The sequence below is a fragment of the Lactuca sativa genome, chromosome 8, assembly GCF_002870075.4.
Source record: "Lactuca sativa cultivar Salinas chromosome 8, Lsat_Salinas_v11, whole genome shotgun sequence".
NCBI lineage: Eukaryota > Viridiplantae > Streptophyta > Magnoliopsida > Asterales > Asteraceae > Lactuca > Lactuca sativa.
In genome coordinates, this window is record NC_056630.2 from 37,336,344 (window position 1) to 37,362,270 (window position 25,927).

A 25,927-nucleotide genomic window follows, 5' to 3' on the forward strand; every position below is an offset into this window, starting at 1 on the left:
TTCCCGAGGATTTGCCGGGGATACCTCCTGAGAGGCAGGTTGAGTTCAGGATCGACCTGGTTCCTGGTGCGGCTCCGATAGCCAAAGCACCATATCGACTTGCTCCCCCTGAGATGCAGGAGTTGTCTACACAGCTTCAGGAGCTGTTAGACAAGGGTTTCATTCGACCGAGCAGTTCGCCTTGGGGAGCGCCGATCTTATTTGTGAGGAAGAAAGACGGGTCGCATCGGATGTGTATTGACTACCGGGAGTTGAACAAGGTAACGGTGAAGAACCGTTACCCACTTCCGAGGATAGATGACTTGTTCGATCAGCTCCAGGGAGCGTCTTGGTTCTCCAAGATCGACCTACGCTCCGGTTACCACCAGATGAGGGTCAGGGATGAGGATGTACAGAAGACTGCTTTCAGGACCCGGTATGGTCATTATGAGTTCGTGGTGATGCCATTTGGGCTCACCAATGCCCCAGCCGCGTTCATGGATCTCATGAACCGCGTGTGTAGACCGATGCTGGATCGGTCAGTGATAGTGTTCATCGATGACATCTTGGTGTATTCCAAGACGCAGGGACAGCACGAGGAGCACCTGCGGGAAGTGTTGGAGACTTTGAGGAGGGAGAGACTGTTCGCTAAGTTCTCCAAGTGCGAGTTCTGGTTACGCGAGGTGCAGTTTCTTAGGCATCTCGTTAATCAGAAGGGTATTTTGGTTGACCCGGCCAAGATTGAGGCCGTGATGCAGTGGGAGGTCCCGAGGTCTCCATCTGAGATTCGGAGCTTCCTAGGATTGGCAGGGTATTATCGGAGGTTTATCCAGGATTTCTCCAAGATAGCAGTGCCGCTCACCCGACTAACCAAGAAGTCGGTAGTTTTTCGTTGGGGGCCTGAGCAGCAGGCGGCGTTCGAGACTCTCAGGCAGAGATTGTGCGAGGCTCCGATCCTTACCTTGCCAGAGGGTGTTGAGGATTTCGTGGTCTATTGTGATGCTTCGATCACAGGTATGGGAGCAGTGTTGATGCAGCGAGGCCATGTGGTGGCTTATGCTTCGAGACAGTTGAAGCCTCACGAGGCTAATTATCCTACCCACGACTTGGAGCTGGGGGCAGTTGTATTTGCCCTCAAGATTTGGAGGCATTACCTGTATGGGGTCCGCTGTACTATCTACACGGACCACAAGAGTTTACGATACCTTATGGATCAGCCGAGTTTGAATATGAGACAGAGGAGATGGTTGGACGTGCTGAAGGACTATGACTGTGAGATCCTGTATCATCCAGGGAAGGCCAACGTGGTGGCCGATGCCCTGAGCCGCAAGGTGTCGGCGGCCCCTATCAGGGATTTGTGTATGAGGATGACGGTAATCACTCCTTTGTTGGAGCGGATCAAGGAGGCTCAGATGGAGGGTCTCAAGGAGGAAAGGCAGAAATGCGAGAGGATAGTGGGTCGAGTAGCTTCGTTCGACTACGACAGTCGGGGTTTGATGACGCTTCATGGTAGGGTGTGGGTACCGTACTGGGGTGGGGTACGGCAGGTATTGATGGACGAGGCTCATAAGTCTCGATTTTCTATCCATCCAGGGGCGACGAAGATGTATCGGGATCTTCGACCTGATTATTGGTGGCCCTGCATGAAGCGGGACGTCGCTTGGTACGTTGAGAGGTGCTTGACCTGCCGGAAGGTCAAGGCGGAGCACCAGAGACCTCACGGCAAGATGCAGCCGTTGGATATTCCCGTGTGGAAATGGGAGGACATCACCATGGATTTTATCACCAAACTTCCCAGGACCGCACGTGGAGTAGATTCGATATGGGTAGTGGTGGATCGGTTGACGAAGAGTGCCCATTTTATTCCGATCCAGGAGAGTATATCGGCGGAAAGGTTAGCCGATATCTATGTGCGAGAGATTGTGGCACGTCATGGAGTGCCGGTATCGGTAGTGTCGGACCGAGATGTTCGCTTCACGTCCAGATTCTGGAAGCGGTTTCACGACGAGATGGGTACTCGTCTCCATTTCAGCACCGCTTTCCATCCTCAGACTGACGGGCAGAGTGAGAGGACGATTCAGACTCTCGAGGACATGCTTAGGGCATGCGTTCTGGATTTTGGGGGCTGTTGGGATACGTATCTTCCCTTAGCGGAATTCTCGTATAACAACAGCTACCATGCGAGCATTGATCGACCTCCTTTTGAGATGTTATATGGCAGGAAGTGCAGGACCCCGATTTGTTGGGGCGAGGTCGGTCAGCGGGTCATGGGGAGCACCGAAGTGGTGCTCAAGACGACGGAACTGATCCAGCAGGTCCGTAGTAGACTGCAGACTGCGCAGAGTCGGCAGAAGAGCTACGCCGACAGGAGGCGTTCAGACTTGGAGTTCCAGGTGGGAGACATGGTCCTTCTGAAAGTCTCACCTTGGAAAGGTGTCATCAGGTTCCGGAACATGGAATTGTCGAAAATCGAAACCGATCCTTGTGTGAGGCTGCCCGAACTATGCTAAGTTTTGTTTCTCTTCCCTTATATTTCTGGGCTGATGCTATTGCTGCAGCATGTTTTACGCAGAATAGGTCTTATCTCAACAAGCGTTTCTCTCTCACTCCTTATGAGATCATCAATAACAGGAAGCCGAATGTAAAATTCTTCCATGTGTTCGGTTCAAGGTGCTTCATCTTCAACTCCAAAGAACATAGTAACAAGTTTGATGTTAAAGCTGACGAAGGAATCAATTCGAAACAAACCTCCTCAGCACGACACTTCAGTTGAGGGGGAGAATCAATTCTCTTCAAATCAACCGGACTCACATTTTCAGGGGAAGAATTTAATCCCTATAGCACCCGAAAGTCCTGTAACACCTGAAAGCCCGACTACACCCGAAAGTCCTGTAACACCCGAAAGCCCGACTACACCCGAAAGTCCTATAACACCCGAAATCCCGACTACACTTGAGAGTTCTATAGCACCCGAAGGTCCAAATCAACCTGAAGATCCAAATGATCCATCTGTCGAGGGGGAGAATTCCGACATGTTCTATGATGATGATATTCAATCCGAGTTGGAAGAAATGGTCAACGCTGAATTGGATCCATCCTATGATCCAAACTTTCCTCCGCTCACTAAATGGACCAGAGATCATCTTGTATCTCAGATAGTGGGCAATGTATCTGAAAAGGTCCTAACCCGATCTCAAGTGAAGGCAAAGCAAACCTCCCTATTCTCCAAAGTAGAGTTCTGCATGTATAATTCCTTCATATCCAAAGTTGAGCCAAGGACCGTCAATATGGCTCTTGATCATTCTGATTGGGTCCAGGAAATGCAAGATGAACTCAATGAGTTTAAAAGAAATAAAGTCTAGCGTCTCATTCCAACACCGAAAGATGCCTCAGTCGTTGGTCTCAAATGGGTATTCAGAAACAAAATGGATAAGGAGGGAAATGTGATTCATAATAAAGCTCGTCTTGTGGTGAAAGGATACTGCCAGGAAGAAGGAATTGATTATGAAGAAACATTTGCTCCGGTAGCAAGGCTGGAATCTGTTCGAATATTTCTTGCCTATGCTGCACACAAGAACTTCGAGGTCTACCAAATGGATGTGAAATGCGCCTTTCTGAATGAAGAACTTGAAGAAACGGTTTACGTGGAGCAACCTCCTGGTTTTGTGAATGAAAAGCATTCAAATCACTGCTACATTCTAGACAAGGCAGTTTATGGTCTGAAACAAGCGCCTAGGGCATGGTATGAAACACTAACTAAGTTCTTAAAGATGTCTAAATTCAAACAAGGTTCGGTTGACCCAACCTTCTTTCGTAAAAAGGAAGGTAACCACCTTATGATAGTTCAAATCTATGTCGATGATATCATCTTTGGCTCAACGAATCTTAGCTTAACAGCTGAATTCAGAAAGCTGATGGAGACTAAATTTGAAATGAGATCAATGGGTCCGATTAACTTTTTCCTTGGTTTAAACATTAGACAGGGACCCAAAGGCATCTTTATCAACCAGGAAGCATATACCAAGACTCTTCTTGCTAAATTCAGCAAGATGGGAGATTCAAAGGTCAAAGTTCCAATGGCGTTCGGCACCAAGCTTACACCATCTTTGGAAAAACCGGCAGTCGATATAATGCTATACCGCCAAATGATTGGTTCCCTGATATACCTTACAGCTAGCAGGCCTGATATAATGTTTTATGTGTGTTATTGTGCTAGGTTTCAGGCGAATCCTCGTAAACCACACATGCTAGCAGTGAAAAACATACTCCGATATCTGAAACAAACCACCTCTCTTGGTCTTTGGTATCCCTCAAACTCAGGTTTCTTTGTTCAAGCCTACTCAGATGCAGACCTTGGAGGATGTGGTTTAGACAGGAAAAGCACCACAGGAGGCTGTCAATTCCTCGACGGGAAGTTGGTGAGCTGGAAATCTAAGAAACAAACATGTGTTTCACAGTCTACAGCCGAAGCAGAATATATTGCAGCCGCTTCTTGCACATCTCAAGTGATTTGGATCCAAAGCCAACTCCGGGATTATGGACTCAATATGAAAAAGATCCCACTATATTGTGACTCAGAAAGTGAAATTAGGATCTTTCATAACCCAGTGCAACATTCCAAAACCAAACACATTGCATTGAGGTATCACTTCATTAAAGATCATGTAGAAGACGGAAACGTAGAGATTCATTTTGTTCGAACTACTGATCAACTGGCTGACATCTTCACCAAAGCTCTTCCTGAAGCAACTTTTAATAAAATTTTACAAGGGCTAGGTATGATGGAATCAGAGTCAGTACCAAAAACTACTTCTCAAAACTAAAAGTTGGAAGCGAAATGAACCGAACGTTCAGGTTCGGTTCACGTGAGTGCCGAAATGAACCGAGCGCTTGGGTTCGGTCCTATTCACTTGTCTTCGCTTATCACTTAAAGGTAGTTTCTTTGGTTGTAAACTTTTTGTACCCTTATTTCTCAATTATTTATCTCTTATTTTCCAATTCTTTTTCTTTTTCAAACATTTTTTTTGAAACCGAAATGAACCGAGCGTTCGGTCTATTTCGGGTTCGGTTCCAAATTTTTTGTTTGTTTTATTTTTGTTTTTCTATTTGAATCAAAAACTTCAAAAATATTTTTTTCTATTCTTTAAATTTTTTTTTATCGTTTGTGGATAATCAATGGGGCAGGTATTGTTCTCACATCTTTTAATAGTTAAGTGTCCCTAGAAGCATGCTGCTGTATGTTGTCCAAAGCCTCAACTGATTCTAAATAAAGCCTTACTGACGTGGTATATACAAACCTTGTATTCCCAATTAGGCTATTATATTTATTCTAATCATGAGCTACCTTACTCTCTTCTCACATGAGATAAGAGTTTTCTGCTTGGTCCATATTTTAACACTAGAGGTACTTTGGTTTCTTTACACCATCTCCAATATTTTTCTCCATCCTATTCGCTTCATACACGTAACCCTTGAGACTCTCAGCAATTACCACTGAGGTTTATGGTTACACAATTTCTGTGTTTATGATCTTAGCTTTGTGCCACTATGTGCTAAGTGAAACCCACAATTCAATACCTACTATGCATTGACGGTGAACAATTAAATTTGCTCTAGTTTTCACTAATGAATTAACGAATTCACCCATGGGGTTGTACCTTGAAATCTTTGAACTTTCTTTTTGTGTGATTCTTATGAAATTGTTAAATCCCATAACATTTCTTCCCATAGAATCCAGTTTCAATTTTTTTTCTCTGAGATTTCACCTAAAAGTATTTTCAACATGCCACTTAAATTATCTTCACACCTACTTGTTCAACAGACTACATTGGTCTCACAAGTACTTCAATCGATTTCTGTCTTATGTCAAGATCAGGAATTCTGAACTGAAGCGAAAGCCTCCCAAATTAGCCTTATTAAAAGATGCCTTTCAACACTTCTTAATAAGTGTCTGATCGTAATTCAATGGGAAACCTCACAAACACTTTAAGGTCTCTCTTGACTTTGAAGGAAGAGATTCATGCCCGGGATCCATTGTTTTGTGTCTTTATTGACATCACAATTTCCCACATATGTGTTGCTTTATTTCTTTTTCTTTTACACTCTATGCATGGAAATCTTTATGATTTTCCATAAATCCGTTTTCGTTAATTACAAACTATTTTTGGCTATGGGATTTAAGGTTATAAAAGAGATGTGGCTCACAATGTTACACATGGTCATTTTGCTCTATGACGACAGCTCACTCTAAAGGGATAAGTTGCTGACTCAGCCGAAAAGTCTAATCACTTTGATATTTCAAATGGCGCTTGATGGGAAGGCGTATGAAGCGGAACTGTTTTTGACATTTCAAACGGTGCCTGATGGGAATGCGTGTGAAACGGGACGGTCTTTCTCTCTCCTGCATAATCATCGGGGCTCTAAACTGTCACGCATCAATCACCTAAGGAAACGCTTCGCATTTTCATTGAAGATTTGGGAACAAATTTTTCTCTCTCTTCTCACCACGGTATAAAAGGTAACTTCTAACGTTATTTACCTCTTTACTGCACCAAATATTCAGAGAGCAAGAAAATATTTGTTTCTCCTACTGCTCATCATCTTCCCCAAATTCTTCTCTTCAATGGCGGACTCCTCTTCAGTTCATGCTACTTCTCACATTCTGCCAATCCGTCCTCAACAAATCCTGATCATCGATCTCACTCCACAAGTTTACGATGCTTTCATGTTTCCAATCGTTGAATGTCTCAAGCATTCGCCACTGGTTCCAGCTCTCACCAAAGTCGAATATGTTCCAATGGAGTATCTTTTGCAAATCTTCTCTACAGCCCATTATGACAAGTCTGTCGATCGAATCTTCTTCGACATTCTTATTAAAACAGGGCCTCCATCTCCAAACAACGATTCTGTTCGCTTTTAGGGTTTGAACCTGATGAGTCTAGGGTTAACCCTGAATCCATTCTAGTGGGACAGCTGTTCTCCATGTTTTATAACATGGGTTATACTGAAATTCTGACGACCGTCACAAAGTTCAAGAAATCTTGCTTACCTCCTCAGTGGAACGACTTCTTCACAGTTTTGTTCAAGGGGCTATCGGAACGAAGTGCAGGTTCAGACGGGGCGAGTCGTCTGTTTATGACCATTCTCTATGGGTTGTACCATGACATCAATCGCGATTTTGGATCGGTTTTATGGCAGCAGCTGATTCAGAGTCTAACATCTACTTCTCGCCATTCAGAGTTCTCTTATGCCAGATTCTGGACGCTGGTCACAAAGTGTCTGATGGACAAGTATCACGTTCCTATTGTTGCTGATTCTCCACTCTCCTCGATAGGAACTTTCCACACTACGAAGATAATCGTCTATGATTCCTCTAAATTTCAGTTCATTGGCTCAATCCCTGAGTCCCTGTATGGATGTCTTCCAAGCGACAGCCACATTATCAGAACTTACAAGGAGTTTCGTCGCTCAGGTCCCAGAGAGCTCACTCCTGAAATGATTCAATCAATCCGTGATGCTGATAGGCCTGCACCCAGGGGAAAGAAACATGACAAGGGAAAAGACAAGAAAGTTGTCAAAGGAGCGAAAGGTCCTTCTCTGAAGAAACGCAAACCTTCCAAGGCAGCTTAATCCCCTCCACCAAAGAAGAGGAAGACTCAACCTAGGCGCAAGCTTATTCTTGCCTCCTCCTCCAGCGAATCTGAGGAAGAGAGTTCAAACTCCGAAGATTCCCTTCGAGGTAATACTCCTCCACGTTCGCCTACCCCTGAGATACCTGTTTCTACTAGACCTGTCTCTCCTCCCCAATCTCCATCTCTATTTCCATTCCCCCCATAACCTCCACTACTCAAATACCACCCACCTCTATCCCTGTACCACCTCCTATTTACACTGAAGCTACCACCACAACCACTGATGGCGTTAGAACCAACGTATCTGATACGGGGGCTCCTACTACAGCACCCGAAACCACTCCCGCTACCGAACATACATCCGTACTCGAACCTACTTCCACAACCGAGCCTCCACCCTCACCCTCATCTCCTGCTCACTCAGCAGATAATGAAGAACCTTTTCTTGGAGGAGAGGACATGACATTTGACTCGGTCTATTACAGTCTGTATCAAATGCAAAGTGATGATGACGATGATGCTCCAGTCACCAAGAAGCATCTCAAGGAGCTTCATGAGAAAATCGATTCTCTCATTGCTTCCTCCTCTTCTTCCCCACGATCTACTATCTCAGAGGTTGTTATTCAGGGGCTCGTTGATACGTTTACTAAGGCTCATGAAGCCTCTATCAACTCTGCCACTGCCGCTATCGATGCCTCTACCAAGGCGTGTGCTGCAGCGACCGAAAAAGTCGAAAAACTATTTGTTGACGCTACTTCTCTTTTGTAGTCTTTATAGGAAACCGCTGAGTCCAATTCAGAGAAGCTTGACTCTCTTGTCAACACGCTGGCCACGTCAGTTGCCTCCGAACTGCAGTCATTTGCCAGTCTTCGTCAATCTCTCAGCGATGACAACAAATTGTTTCAGGCGACTGTTGAGGAGCGCCTGACTAAGCTGCAAGAAGATCTCGCTTCAGAGAACTCAGTGATGGATGCTCTTGCTCGCAAGACCACTGCTCTCAAGGTCAAGAGTCTTCATATTTTCCAATCTGAAAAGGAAGTTGCATCTCTTCGATCTGAGCATGCGGTTATTTCTTCGTGTGTTTCGGATGCCCACGCCGCCCTTTCCAACATCATTGAAGCACATGATCTGATCCTGAATTACTCAGTGAGGCGCACTCTCGCAGAGAAGCTTGCTCCTGCCCTTGCCCTACTAAGCAAACTTGAAGGGCTTCTTGAGTTCGTGGCCCATCCGAAACAAGGGAGAGAAGATGTGTCTCAACCGCCTCCCACTTCCACAGCAACTAAAGCAACTGAACCTCCTCTAGCAGGTCAACCCTCAGGTTCGGGGGTCAAAGACAAAGGAAAGAAGATTGTTGAAGACAGTGATGATGATGATAAAGAGACCATCGCTGATCTCTTAAAGAAACAAGGTCGGGATAAAGATGCTGACATGAGCGCTTGTGTTGCCAGAGAGTTTGAGGTGAACGAAAGAAAAATGAAGGAGGCTCATGACCTTCTTGAGAGTAGGAAAACTCTTTTTCCTCCGTGGACTCTTGAGAAGCTTATAAAAGAAGCAATTGAAACTCCCAACATTCTGTGGCTCGAACCAGTGATTTCATTGGATCGAATCAATTATGTCGACTCTTAGTTCGATATGCCACTGACCCGAAAAGCCTTCATCTTCCATGCTTTTGAAAACGGTGCTGATATCCCTCATCCTCATCCAAAAGTTGATAGGGAGCTTGTCGAATTCTATCTGAAGTTTGCTCAACCTCAGTATCAGACATGGAGCGCTCAGAAAATCATCAACGTTCGGGTCCTCAAGCCATTTCGTGAGGGGAACTTCACGAACGTTCGGTTCAAAGTGATGAGGGGTTCTGCTAAAACTGAACACGCTATATCACTTGTTGATCTTCCCAGCCTGAATCCACATGATTAGATTATTTCGCATAACATCCTCCTCACCAACGAAGCTGAGTATGGTCCAATTATTGCTCACTTCAAAAGGATGCTCGTATGCTACATTATGGAGGTTGCCAAGATGGATCAGGAGATCGCTAGCATATTCAAGAAAAAGCCTACTATTTCTCATGTTGGCTCTACTAGTGATTTAAACATGATGCAGATGGGAAGAATCGACCCAAAGTGGAATTTTGTCATGTTTACAAGGAACGAAGGCCAAAAATGCCTGTTCGCCTTGGCAGATAAGCACCTTTACACCACTGCATGCTTGAAACATGTTCTGGGAATCATTCATCGATGCAAACAAAATTCAGCAAATGACAAGAAGTATTTTGATGACATGATTCAGTGGTACATTCGCTTCAGACAGACCATCCTTGCTCTCATCCCACGTCTGTTTGAAACCACTAAGAAAGTTCCTGCAGCTGGACCCAGCAAGCCGAAGTGATAGTCTCGCTCTAATTGACGCAAAGGGGGAGATTGTAGGGTCTGAAAGGTGTTGCATCTTGGGCTCGCTATTTAGTCCATTTTGTCTCCGGATTGGGCCTGTCCATCCGTGAGTTATATCTAGGGTTTCGTATTTATAGGTGCTTGCATGCATCTTAGTACGGAAGGATTTTGGAAGTCAATTATTATGAAAGATTTGATCCTTATTGGTTTTGTAACCCTAACAGCCTCTACAACGGAAGTTCTTTATCGAGCTCTGCTGAGGCTTGAATCTATTGAATCATTCGACATATTTTGATTCATTCTTGTGTTTTATATTGTTGTTGTCCGTTTTTGTGATTAACCTGTTAGAAGATCTAAACGATCAAAGAGTTTCTTAACTCATCATCGTCGATAAACACTATCACAGACCGGTCTAAAATCGGTCTACATACGCGGTTCATGAGGTCTATGAACGCGACAGGAGCATTGGTGAGCCCGAAGGGCATCACCACAAACTCATAGCGGCCATAATGCGTCCGAAACGTAGTCTTCTGCATATCCTCCTCTCTGACCCTCATCTGATGATACCTTGAACACAAGTCAATCTTGGAGAACCAAGATGCTCCCTGTAGCTGGTCAAAGAGGTCATCAATCCTCGGGAGTGGGTAGCGGTTCTTCACCGTTACCTTGTTCAGCTCCTGATAATCTATACACATCCGATGCGACCCGTCCTTCTTCCTCACAAATAGAATCGGGGCTCCCCAGGGTGAACTGCTCGGTCTAAAGAAACCCTTGTCTAACAGCTCCTGCAGCTGTGTAGACAACTCCTGCATCTCAGGAGGAGTCAACCGATACGGTGCCTTGGCTATCGGAGCCGCACCAGGGACTAGGTCAATCCTAAATTCCACCTGTTGTTCCGGAGGTATCCCAAGCAACTCCTCGGGGAATACGTCCGCAAACTCTCGTACCATAGGTATCCATAACATACGCGACATAACCTGCGCAACCCTGCTGGAGGTAACGCCTAGTTCTCGCTACTGAACATAAAGTTGGTCCTCGTTGTGGCCTCTCACCCTGAATCACCAGCTCTCCCCCACTTGGGGTCCTGACCCACACCAACTGTAGCGCGCAGTCGATCACTGCCCCATTAGGGCTGAGCCAATCCATGCCTATAATCACCTTGTTCCCACGCAATGGAATGGGAACCAAGTCTACCAAGTAGCGCTCCTCAAATAACCTCAGCACATAATCTCGAAATACCGTCGATGCCCGAACCGAACGGTCGTCTGCAATCTTTACCTCTAGAGGGCAATCCAACATGCCCGAAGACTCGGAAAATATCTTGCTAAGCGCAAGAGACACAAATGATCGGGTAGCGCCCGAGTCAAACAACACTAGAACTGGGATGCCGTTCACATGGAACGATCCTAAACAGAGCACATATCAATAACACAATCACAACAACAAAAAAAAAGATCAGAGGGAAAGAATCATACCCGTCACCACATTAGGTGCAGCGCGTGCCTCGTCGGCTCTCAGCTGAAATGCTCGGCTCCGCACCACTGGAGCCTCTGTCTTGACCTTCCGGCCATCTGTAACCCGCGCCGTCACTGAGACCGGCGCTGCTGTTGGCGCTGCTACTGGCGCTGCTGTCAACCTCGGGCAATTGGCCCTTTTGTGCTCTGATTGCAATGGAAGCAAATCAGGTCTGTCATCTGTACCGCAGGGGCGGGGGTAGTACAATCCCTACCAAAATGCCCCACCTTGCCACACTTATAGCAGCCCGAACCCGGCCCAATGCGACAAGCTCCCTCGTGTGACCGACCGCATTTCCCACAGCGGTCCCGTCTTGCTTGGCCTTTCGGCCTACCATCATATCCCTTGGGCTTCTTCCCCATAGCCCCTGTCATCAGCCCCTCCACTACCTTCCTCTTCTGGACGTGCTCCAGATCAATCTCCCTCTCCCTAGCCCTGGCAATCATGGAATCCAAGGTAGGGCAAGCTGAAAAACTAACATGCTCCCGAATGTCAGCTCATAGCATGTCATGGTAACAGGTCCTCCTCATATCCTCATCACCCGCATACTAGGGCACCAGCAATGCCCTTTCCCGGAACTTGGCGGTGATCTCCGCTACAGTCTCCGTAGTCTACCTCATATCCAAAAACTCCCTGGTCAGCCGCTGAATCTCCACAGCTGGCGCAAACTCCGCCCTGAATCTGGTCAGAAAGTCCGACCAAGTCATAGCCTCAACAGCTGAGGCTTCCAATGAGTCACCAACAGACTCCCACCAATCTCTAGCCTTGTCTCGCATGCATCCTGCTGCATATCTCACCTTCGACCCCTCTAGGCAGAAGCTCGTCAACTGCGCAGACTCAATGTCTGGGATCCATTTCCTAGCAGCAATGGGGTCTTTCAGCCCATGGAAATCGGGCGCACCACTTCCACGAAAGTCCTTAAAGGACAATGTGCGCGTACCCACCCTGCTAGACGCCATATCACTCCTGAATGATCGGAGATGATCCTCCATTAGCTCACCAATACCCTCCTTAATCGACCCCAAGATGATAGGGGTCGACTCAAGGATGCCTCTCGTGATCTCAGACGCAATGAACTCGCGTAGCCCGTCATCAACCTGCTCGGATCCCGAACCCGAGCCTGATCCTGATCCTGATCCGGAACCTCCTGCTCCAAGTCGTGTGGTCACCATGTTGAAAATACACGCATAAAAGTCAGGATCATACATATACTCGAGAGATCTAACACACTCTCTAAGGTCCCCGGTTTCATCTAGGCCCTCCTTGGTTCGAGTACGGGTCCTCTGCTTTCAGTAGTACGGGCCCATACTACCTTCCACATCTACCCATGCTTTCCTCAAGGATTTTTTTGACTTCACCAAGTCCCTTTACCGATACCCTTTCTACTAACCTCGTCCTAGGGCACTCTACGACCTACCCTCCACCCTCAGTTGCACCGGGAGCCCCTACCATTTCCCATAACTAACTTGCAGGTACTGTTACATATCCACTCCTTAGTTAGTTGGAAATAGCCAGAACCCCCATAGCACAAAGCAAGCAACATTCGTGCATCGAGTAACCTACTCAGGCATAACCTATATAGACCATCCTACTGCTAACTAAACAGTCCTAGCATACAGCTCATACAATAGGCATATAAGGCATCCTCCTAGATGCTTATCCCTAACTAGAATGCAATTATCAGAATCATATATCAGGCACACAAGGCATCTTCCTAGATCCTTAGTCCTATTCTAGCATGCAATTCTGAATCAAATCCATATAGCATAACATATCATGTATGGGTATCTTGGCGAAAACTTACTTGAGCCCGGCCGGTCGCATGCATCACACACCTTGTGTTTCTTAAAATCCTTCCAATTAGATTTTTAGAAAACCATTTTATTGTAAAAATATGTTAGCCCCTTAGTTTGAGTCCAGACACCCCCGAGGGCATGTCCGAATCCCTCAAATCAGGGCTCTAATACCAACTTGTAACGTCCCAAAATTCAAGTCCAAATTTTTTTTTTATTTTTAATTAAGTTGTTCATAAAACATTCACTAGAAATATTGAATCAACATGTCATCTCATAAAATCAAGTATCATGTTTCAAACCCAAACATAAGCAAATAACATATCAGAGTACAATGCCAGAAAACACCGTGCGGAAAATCAAATGTGTGTGTGATGCCATGTTACGCCGTCGGCTCCTTCCCCTTAGATGAAGAGGTACCTGAAACCAAAAATTGAAACCGTAAGCACAAGGCTTAGTGAGTTCCCCCATCATACCACATACCATACAATACCATCGGTATCTTTCAACCGGTAATCGCCATCGGTATCTTTCAACCGGTAATCGTCATCGGTATCTCTCAACAGGTAATCGACATCGGTATTTTCAATCAGTAACTGGGGACTATTCCACCCCTACCACTAGCATACAATAGCAAGATATAAGCACACAGTCAGGCATATCCGGGTATTGACCTACCCCTTGGTCCTAAGGACCACTATCAAGGAAACTATCCCTATCATGTAACATATCATGCAGATATAACTCATAACCAAACATACCAGACCAAGATAAATTATCACAAAGACAATTATCTTCTAAATATTCCTCGATGGTGGGCCGGCATTGTGGCCTTAGACCCACCCTACTGGAAGGTAACTCACCTCATACAAGTAGCTGCTGATAATCAGTGCGGGAAACCTCCGTCCGCTGCTACTCCGGAAATCCTCCGGCTACAAACCCCATAAACACTCAGTTAGAAATGGATCTCTATACTTAGGGTAAAATTACCATTTTACCCTCAACCAAGTCAAGTCAAAGATAAAGTCAACTTCCAGTTGATCCGACTCGCCGAGTTGGGCCATCAACTCGTCAAGTCCTTCACTCTCTACGCGTCCCCCATCCGCAACTCTACTCGTCGAGTTGGGCCGATAACTCGACGAGTTCTTCTCCCATTCGAAAGCCACAAGGAAACTCATCCAACTCGCCGAGTTTGAAGAACAACTCGTCGAGTCCCACGAGCAGATCTCCTACTCGCTTCCAAATCCTCACCAGGGCATTCTTTATGGGGATTTGGGTTTCTGGGACTATTGCTACACGTTAAGTTGCTAATTACGCGAGTAGTGACGAAGGGTTGGACCTTCTATACTTAAACCCCTCTCAACTCAGTAACTGTTCATATGACTCGCCGAGTTTGAAGAACAACTCGTCGAGTTCCAGGCAATCTTCATAGGACTCGCCGAGTTGTTCGTCCAACTCGCCGAGTCTAAGGCCATCTTCATAGAACTCGTCGAGTTCCACTTTGGGACTCGCCGAGTCCCTTTGACTCGTTTCCCATATAGGCCAAATCCGAGACATGCAATGCTTCCAAACCATAGATCTATGTTCCTAGGGCATGCTTATCACGTAAAGTTGCAAAATTTACGTGCATGCATGGCCCAATAAGCTCCAAAAGGCAAATCCAAGCTCTTTATAAGGTCATACACTCAATGGGGACCTCAATCACTTCAACCACAACAACTTTATACTTCTAATACGTCCATAAGTTCTAGATCTGAAGTCCTTTCGGATCATTAAGCACAAACACATGGAGTTTGGTGTTTTAGGGCTTGAAAACCACCAATTAGGGACAAAAAGGGAATCTAATGAACTAGTGATCAAGGTAGGGACTTTTCTACCTGAATGGAAACCTCTTGCAGGGTAGATGTCGGATCTACTTCTCCTCCTTGCACTCTTCCACCTCCTCCTTCTTCTCTTAAGCTTCAAACTTCCTTCACAAGGCCAAAATCACTCACAAGGACACAAAGGGGCTAGGGTTTCGCTCTACAGATCTTCTGGAAGTGTTAGGGACAAAGGAGGCTGATTTAGGGTTTTTGCCCATACAGGGCCTACTCACCGAGTCCGGGAACCGACTCGTCGAGTCCGAGGCTCAGACCCCGTGTCTCATCCTGCTCCTACTTGGCGAGTTGGTCCTTCAACTCGTCGAGTCCAAGGCAAATTGCATAAAATAAAAATTATTAATTACAAGGAATATGTACCGGGAACCAGGTGCTACACTAGGCGGCCGACTAATCGGCGCCTAGACGCTAGGTGGACCTCAACTGAAGAGGTTTAGAGGTAATCGGCTTGTGTATTCGGACATGTCAAAGTCGGTCAAAGCCGGAGATAATCGGAACTGGGCGGAGCTGGACGCTTAAATTGGTCAACTCAGGTCAACGTAATTTAAAACCATTTTGAGGGAAAAATGGTCAAAATATAACAATTGTTGCTAGGGTTCGTTCCAATTTCTCATTTAATCTTATGTGCATTCTAAGAAACATCGCATTCCCTCTCTCGACTCAATGAATGAAGTGAAACGGCGACAACTTTCGTCGACCTTAGCTTCTCTTCCGATCATCACGTCGACTGCTTCCAGTTCGTTGACAGCTTCCAATCTATCCTTAAATCGACGACGACAGCTTCTGGTTCGTCGACATCTTCTGCAAAGGTTAGTTGATTCGTTCAATTATTCTTTTCAGTGTTTGTTATCAATCTATTAGGTGTTCGTCGACAGCTTCCAATCTCTCCTTCAATCTATCAATTTGTTCAATTATTTTGTTCTGATATATCTTTTGAGTTGATTTTGAGCCACCATTATATTTCGAGCTAACATGTGATGTTGGTTGGAATGAAAACGAAGACTGGAACACTCTCTAAAATTGTCTGTTCTATCTAAAACCCTTTGTTCTTTCTGCAACATCAGGTAAGCAATGATTTTTTAAAATTGTTTTTCTTTCTTCATCTTTCTAAAATCGTTTGTTGTTTCTTCATCTTTTTTAATTGTTGGTTGGATTTGTGTCTTGGTTGTAACAGGTAGGGCAGAAGGGTATTTGATTCGGGTAATTTCTTGACCAAAATCTTTAATTGTTTTGTGTATGAAACCATATTCCCACCAAGTGTTCGATCAATTGCCTGAGTGAAGGGTATTTGGATTCTGGTAGTTTCTTGACTAAAATTCTGGTACCTTGATCATCTATGAAGTTATCAAGAACCATGGATTGAAGGTGTAGGTGGTTTGGTTCTAGTTCTCGGTTGTTTATGGTGAGACAATGGTGGAGAGTGATGGTGCAGAACAGATGCAAACAGGAAGGTGGTCAATGGACGTGTTTGGTGGTTGGCTAAAAAATGAATGGAGTAGGTAGTGGTATTTGGTTGTATGTGTGTGTAGCAAAAAAATAGATTGGATTGCAGGTTAGTTCTTCATCCCTCAATTCTTGATTTTATGTGTGTATGTGTATGTAGCAAGAACACATATTGGTTTTGCATATGTCTGAAATTGAATATCGTTTTCCATTTTTCCAGCTCTATTGATCTCTCAAGCACCACAACAGATGTTTTAAGCAGTGAGTTATGTAAAAGGCTTAAAGGGTTTCTGGCAGCATGGCTTCCTTCAAGTCCCCAACCTCATGTCAATGAACTTCTTATAGCAAAGGGGTTTTTTTAATCATAGTTTCATGTTATATTGTTCTATTTATTAAAATTTTAATATATATTTTTTATTTATAGTGTTATATTTAATGTTATATTCTTATTTTTAATGTTATACTTATTATTTTTTAATATTTTTATTAATAATTAATGGTTCCCGATTAATCCCTCGACTAATCCTTGTCTAGCCGATTAATCCCTTGACCCAGTCCAGCGGTTAGCCTACGTCGACCGATTTCTACAACCTTGATATATATATATATATATATATATATATATATATATATATATATATATATATATATATATATATATATATATATATATATATATATATATATATATATATTGGATTAGATGTCTAAGTTCATAACTATTTCTGGAATGTATTTGACCCGATTAGCATGGTCCATTTGGGTTGCATGGCATTACAACACTTAGATAGACTGAAATGAGATAAATGACACTTAAGCTTTATTAATATATTATAAGTTATAATATATTAATAATATTATTTAATTATTATTGATCAAAGAATTAATTAAGTGATCAAAAAGAGATTAATTAAATATATGGGGTTGATTGTGTAAATCATCTATTCTTGTATAGTGGGTTAATGATCCATGGTTTGCATGGATTGGGTTAAAACCCATAAGGTGCACCATGTATAATCTATGGAGGTTACAAACCCATGGATCGTGGAATATGGAAAGCCATGACAATTAGGGTTCACATGGTGTAACCCTACTTGTGTCACAACTATATAAATACCCATTGTCTAGCAAAATTGGCACTATTACAAGCAAGTAAAGAGGGCTAGCCGAATTTTGAGTGTTAGTGTCTTCTCTCAAGGTCATTCCAAGTGTTGTGGTGTTGTGTGAGACATTTGAGGCATTACACTTAAGGTGCTAGGCTCACAAGGTTCTCAAGGAATCCAAGCAACAAAGAAAGGTATGTTTTTCTTACTAGCTTTATGATTCAAGTATCAATGCTATGTTAGATAGTTGAGGAACCTTGGAAAATCAAATTTGCATGTATCTTAGTCAAACATAGATCCAAGGTTTCTAGGGTTGCATGTACACCTTAGGAGTGTTAGAATGCTTAAAAACCCTTCAATATATTCACTATGAGTGCCATAACCGAGTTATTTCAGATAGATATGCCTCTCCTGATGCTTTATTTGGGTGCCAATGTAGTAAAAGACAATAATCACCCGGTGTCACTCGACCGTCAAAGTTGTAACTAGCAACCACATGTAGGGGTGTCAACTCGTATAGATCTATATATAATACTCTCGCTCTTAAGAATTAATGGTATAAGCCCAATGTCTTTCTAAGTATAGTGATACTTAGTTTGATGAATAAGAGGCTCACATGAATTTGAAAGATATTAATAACCGTAACTTTAATAACAAGTTTTTGGTTGCTATTCACGCAGTAATACATAATATTTAAACATTCCTTAATTCGAGGTTCCACAGTTGTAACACTAAAAAAATCATAGAAATTTTAAAATTTTAAAATCAAGCATCAACCAATCATTGTTTACAAAAAGAGTCATTGTTTCAAAAGTATTATTCGAAATCAGATTTTTCCCAAGATCCAATATCACAAAACAGGAAGATGTGCACGATCACGCCTTCGCTTTCCTGAGATCATCAGAAGTACCTGAAACAATAAACTAAAACTATAAGCCAAACCTTAGTGAGTTCCCCCAAAGTACCATCACATAACATATAAAATACATAGATTAGCATGTTGGGTCCACAACCTCCCGGTTGGAATACTCTTGGCCCACAACCTCCCAGTTGGAATGCCCTGGCCACAACCTCCCGGATTGAATGCCCCAGTCTATTGACTGACAGCACAAAGCAGTATTCTCAACCCCAACGGCCCAATGTAACGCCCGGGTTTCAAGGCTAAGCATTTTTGACAATGTAATAGTCTAGGTCAACTATTGTAACTCTTTTTGAAGTAATAAATATGAAATATTTGAGTATTATGTGAATTATGTGTATTTATGTGCTTATTAATTAATTATAAATGTATAATTAATAAAGAATAAAAATAAGCGTCAAAATTAAAGTGTGAGATAAGCCCGATATCTCTACATAAAGTTGTAGTGGTCGAAACAAGGATTCCGGGGATATAAAGAAAAGTGAAATCCGAGTTATAACGAAGAAGTTATGACCCGTCAAAGTTTTGCGACGGAACCGGCATGATACCGGGAAACGTAAATAGTGAATTTATGATAGAACGAGATTTAGCCTTAGCGATCTAAACGATAGTCGTAGAATATGTTAAACTAAGAACATCGATAAAAAGAACGCCCAAATCTGACTTTGTATGAAGAAGTTATGATTTTTCGAAGTTTCGGATTAGTAGTGTACAACCTGAAATTCGAATATTAGATTGAGCGATTTTTAGCCGACACGACCTAAACTAGAATCGAAGATCTCGTTAAAAGTAGCGTAACGAGAAAAAGATGGGCGAAAACGGACGTCGGATGAAGAAGTTATGAGAATTTATCAGACCAATTCTGTCCCGTCCTGTTAATAATATAAATTTTAAAATAGAGTCAAAATTAGCCGACGGGGTATAAACAAAAGTTGTAGAGTATGTTCCCACCTTCACGTGGATATAAAGAACGTCGAAAACGGAGCTCGTATGCGAAATTTATGATTTTTAGAAGTCGAGAATGCAATTTGCGAAATCTGTTGCTTGATCGATGACGTGGCTCAATCCAGACCATCGCTTGCTGATCACGGCTCGCTTCAGATGAAGGACACGTCGCCGCGCATTACGCCCAGCGTCCGAAGTCTATACGCCCCGCGTACCCTCACTCTAATCTGCTCCGAGTGTAAGACAACTGGAGGCTCGCTGGCAACCTTATCCGATGACTACACCCCGCATAGGTCCGAGGTACGCCCAACGTACCGAGGCCTCGTAGGCTATAAAAGGGGGGCCGGGGCAGCTTTATTTTTCACTCCAAATTCCTCTCTCTCTCTAGCTTCTTTCTCTCTCTAAGTGCCCTAAACCCTCCTAAACCGTAGATAAGGCCCCTAGCACCCTAAGGAAGCCCCGAGGCTCCTGGAGTCCCGAGAAAAAGAGTCTTTCGGTTTCGAAACGCTGCTCCAAATAAAGTTCCGGTTTTCGTTAAAATCTGCTGTAAGTGAGCTATGCTTACACAATTTTTAATATAGCTTTCAAATAATTATAGGAATGTTATTAGGTCCTTAAAATAATTATTTGGGCTATTATTATGAGTTATATTGAGTGTTATTAACGCTTATATAATAATAATAATAGTCAGACTAATTAATTTTTTGCGGTTATCGTTAGACTAAACCCTAGTGGTATTGGTACTAGGTTTTATCGAAGGAAAATTGTTTTGAGAGTATCGAAGCGTTTTCCGAGTGCCGAGTCACCACCTTTCAGGTGAGTGCATAGTTACTTTCAGCTTTCACATAGATATGAAGTGTTTTATATAAATTACGTGTTATGTGTGCATATTATCTGAATACTTCTTATCTATGCTGGATGAACATTGTTATACATGTTTTCAATGATTTAAACTGTATATGTATTTTATATCTACGAAAATGTTGGGGTAAAACATGGGTAGATGTAATAGGTGATGTGTGATAAAATGATGAGAGGCCTCGATGTTGATGTTGTTGATTTTGTCATCTAGCGGAGTATGGATGACGACCACGGACTCTTCTAGACAGTCTAGTGGAACACTAGCAGGCTCGCAACCTGTAGATGTTTGTGAACGATGTGTTCACCGGTGTACTCCATCCCCCACATGGTTGCCTTTAGGACATTTATTGTTGAGGAATCCCCTTAGCAGTAGTGTCCATCCCGATGATGATCCTTAGGCTAGGTCCCTTATGATAGGTGTTTAGGGACGTAAAGAGAGGATAACGGGAATGGGTAATTGGGCTATTGTTGATTGATGAAATTAATAAACTTATTTATTGTGGGTTGAAAACCCTATGTGCTCATCAGGCTCCCCAGCCTGACCCACTCAGTTTCTTGTATTACAGGTAGTGGCGCATGAGCATAGATGTGAAGTTTTGGGATGAGGGATTACGGATATAGGCCTGTAGATACGAAATAATGTAGTAAGGCTTATATTGTACTGTTTATGCTTTTGATCTGTATCAAACATGACATCCCAAATCTTTTAATGAAATACATTTCCTTGGAAATGTTTTTGATAAATCTTTATCATATTTTGTTTTAGGACAAATTCCGCAACACTTTTATTTAAAATGTTACTCTGATTTTCAAACAAAGCATAAACAAAATCGGTCTTTCCTGGCCGTGAAAATGGGGATGTCACACCCAACATAACAGTTTGACATATAACAGATAATATACATAATTAGCAGACAAATAATCATACAACCAGTAATCACATGTAGTCCTACAGATCTACCAGTTTAACGCAGATCAGTAACTACTAGATAATCAAACAGGTATATCACATGCTCAACATACCATAACTCAGTATCTAATAAGATATCAATCCAGCGGGCCGACCTTGGTGCCTTCGACCCGTAAGTACAGTGAGGAATACTCACATCTCAGTTTGCAAAGATATCTGACAGAACACAACTCCGAATGACAACTCAATCGGTCACCTAAACACCAAATAATGACAGATCTCAAGTACCACTCAATTTACCTAAAATACCCTCAGGTCAAACTTGGTCAAAGGTCAAAGTTAACAAACCAACCGGGTCAACCCAACCGAGGCGACCCGGCCGAGTATGCTAGGAGTACTCATCTGTACGGGCAGCGTACCAATTGGTACACCGAGCGTACACAACTGAACTTCTTCTTAACGCAATAAGTGCTTAATATTTGATCTTTTACGTCCACATTGTAGATCCAAGTCCCAACTATCATTCTTGATCATAAGCTTCCAACTTTATGGTCTTGCATGGCCGATAATAGCTAAATGCTAGAAACCCCAACCTCTTAACCCATTAAGACCACCAACACATGATGGGTTTTGGCCATAAGAACATCCTATGTGCTCATACAAACCCTAATGCTTGGATCTAGGTTTCTCTATTGTACATGCAATTTATCCAAGACTATAAACCCTAGATCTAGCATATGATAATCAAGATAACATATAAATAAGGGTTTAGATCATACCTTGATTGTTATATAGCAATAACAATCCCAAATCCTTCTTGTATTGACTTTAGAAAGCTTAGAGTCACAAATGTCACTCCTCTAATGGTTCACAAACACCAAGAGCAAGAGGATGAAGAGGCGAAGAGAAGGTGGCTGCCCAAATCGTATGGAAACCCTAGAAGGAAGCTTGTCCACGTTTTAGGGCATAAGGACTCTATATATAGTGAGGCTATTCGGGTTATCTAACAAGGAAACCCTAATTTGGATGCTTAAGCCCTAAGCAACCCATGGACTCCTTTCCTTAAAGGCCTTGTATGATTTCTAATGGGTTTCCCCATAGAATTCGTCCAACCTTGTAATATAAGGCAATCCATGGCCCAATTGCAATTATCTTATAATTACAATTCTAGTCCCTTAAGTTTAATTAATCTCTTTTAGTCACAAACTTAATTCTTGACTAATATTAATTAAACAATATGATTTCTCCTTTAATATATTATTCTCATTATATATATATATATATATTAATAAATCATATTTAATCCTTTCTCTCCATAATTCATCCTATCAAGTTGCTATGGTGAAGGCAACCCAAAAGGACCATGCACCATCGGGTCAAGTACATACCGAAATAGTTATGGACTTAGACACTAATCCAACAGTCTCCCACTTGGATAAGTCTAATAACTATTATGCGTATGACTTCAGATCCTGATCTGCAATCGTAGCTTTCCAAAGCCGCTGTCAACTCTGATCCTATCAGATACACGTGTCCTTTAGATAAGGGATCATATATTCCTCCATTCTAGATATCGTATGAGACATGATTTCTAATCATTCTCTCTGTACTATTTCTCGACTTCCGATTTATGACGATTGACTAATTGAACAAATCAAATTAGCCCTAGCCCGGCCGAGCATTTACGTTTGTCATCACTAAATCATCGAGGGGCCCAAAGATATCGCTTTTATCCTACTTTGGATAAAAGGAACGGATAAACTTTGATTCAATGCTCGCTTGCACTCACTCACCGAATCACACACAACAATATGTTTTATAACACCAAGTTACTAGTGCGTTTACATATTATCAATGTGCAATCGACTTGCAAGATACAACTCACACATCTCGGTTTCAAGAATATAAGATGTTATCGTCTCACCAATCACTCGTGATACAATTCATGGAGTGGTCCAAGTGAGCGTGGGTTTAATCCAATGCTCAAATCATATTCATAAGCACTCATGAACGTTGCAGCAAACATTTGCTTATGTCTAATGCTCTTTAGACAATCCACACACCAATTCACGACAGTCTTTATTCATACCTACTTCCAACATATGAACGACTGTGGCCCATTCGAATAATTTGACTGTTCTTAACCAGTTAAATTTTTCAGGAAGTCAAAACATGCAAAGTGAAACACAATAATAATACTAATCCCATATGGCCTCAACCTTGAGTATAAATAAAACACCTTTTATTTATCACCATATCTATTACTCATTATTTGTTGTTTCGGGTAATCAACTTCTTACTTGAATTATCACTACACTTGTCCCATGCTCCTAGCATGCACACAATGTTTACCTATGGTTCTTACTTTGTGAAATAGATCAAATGAACACATTTCCAATCATACTCATTTCACAACTTCCAATCCTTTTCACAAGTGAAAGAATATCAAATTCTTGTCACTTATGGAATATGCTAGATTCTAACATTTTATGCAATGATCCTTTCGTAATGTCATAGCATAAAAGTCACAATGACTATTGCCAATGATATTACAAAGTCCTCTATCGGAGATTGTTACAAGACAATTCCTTAGATATGATGTCTCTCACTCAAAGTACATTCCTTTGAACATCCTTTTGCATAAAATTTCTAATCTAGACATTGATTCTTTTTAATATTCAATTCCCAATATGGATACGTTTCCATATTTTCCAGATGACAACTCATACTTAATAGAATCTTATCTATTCATAATAATGTCAATATGGTCCATCCAATACTATACTTCCAACTACTCACAAGCGACCAATCCTCGGCGAACTTTGGATTGTCCTTTGATAGTTGTTTAATTATCTTAGTCAAAACCGATTCTTGTCCTTTTTCCCTCTAAATGCGCTAGACATTTGGAAAATTTTAGAATGGTCAAATAGTATAGCATTTGCAATCGATCCTATACCCGAAGCGTATGGGACATGATGCATAATGTCTTACATAAAGATTTGATACTTTATCAATCTTCTGCCATAATATTTTATGTGCTATGTTCTCAAAATTCGAACTATGAAGAGGAATGCTGTAATCATAATCGAAATTTGAGAACACACTATGTTTCCTTGACTAAATTATTAACATTCCACAACCTAAGCCTTTAGATTTGAAATGAAGCATAATATTCTCTCCCTTAATTATAGCAAAACAACTATTCAACCTTTACAACTTTGCAAAGTATGACTTTTGTTTTTCTATAATTAATATTGCTAACTTGCAATACTTTCCATAATAATCATGCAATCATAACATTTATGCTCCCACTATCATGATAACATAACACTTATGCTCCCACTAGCTTTGACATGTATTCAGAAACCAGCTTAAGTTCCAGAAAAACAATACTTATTGAATTTCTTAAGTTCATGTTTCTAATACCTAATGCTTTGATAATCCTTTATCAAGGCTTCTTGAACTTATACACCTTTGCCTTAGATAGCTCATATGTATGTCTAAACAATTCAGACTAATTGCCAACCTCACAATTCGAATTATGGAAAGGGATACCGTAACCATAATCGAATTCGAGAATACAAATTTCACAATCACTACCTTTTTAAAATCTTTCTTAGTGAAAGCATTTCCTCACAGTCATTTTCATGAAGGAGGGAATCTTATGACACTTAGATTTTAATGGTGTATGTGTTCCTATCCATGTGAATTTGTCAAAACCAAAGTTTACGAAAAATTCAAACTCATATGGACCGAACTTTCTTAATCTTGATTTCTTGCCTTATGGTAACACAGCTGCCCACCATGTCTTCCAAGTAGTTAAGCAGCTCACCTTATCCTATCAATGTACTTTTCATTGATCAAGATCCTTGCCTTTTATGCATTCAAATGAGAACTCATAGGGCTCACATGCATAATTAACTCAATTGGAACGGCACAAAAACAATATAGTGTTAGCACGATAGGTTGTAAACCCCAACTCGTGTGCTAGTGATGATCAATAAGGTCTAATTTGATTTGTTCTTGAAACCTTTCAAGACTATTAAGACTCCCACTGACTCCTTGACATATAAGATTCTCTTGTCAATAAACATTTCTTGACAAACAAATATTCAAGAGTTAGTGTAGTTTTTATCAAAACACTTCATGAATAGGTCCTAGTTGGTCTTTGTCTTGTCCAAGACATCACAACTTTCCTCATTTGATGAATGTTATAAACCTTCTTAATACTTATCACTCAATGTCACAATCTTAACTCTAAGACTTGTTTTGGAACGAAGTATGATTGACTTCTTGATTTAACCATTTCTTCAATTCTTGATTCCTCTTCTTAGACATACAATTGTACTAAGACTCACTTAGAGGATCAATTGAGATATGGTTCTTAATCATTAAGACCAATCATAAAGCATAAAAGGTACTCTCCCTTCTTCTTATAATGGAGAAACTTTTATCTTTCTGCCTACTTGATTCTTCTTATTCGTTCTGCTATTGATTTAAACTTTTTCAATCAATTCAGAATTACACTTAATCTTATAAGTATAATCATATTTACTAA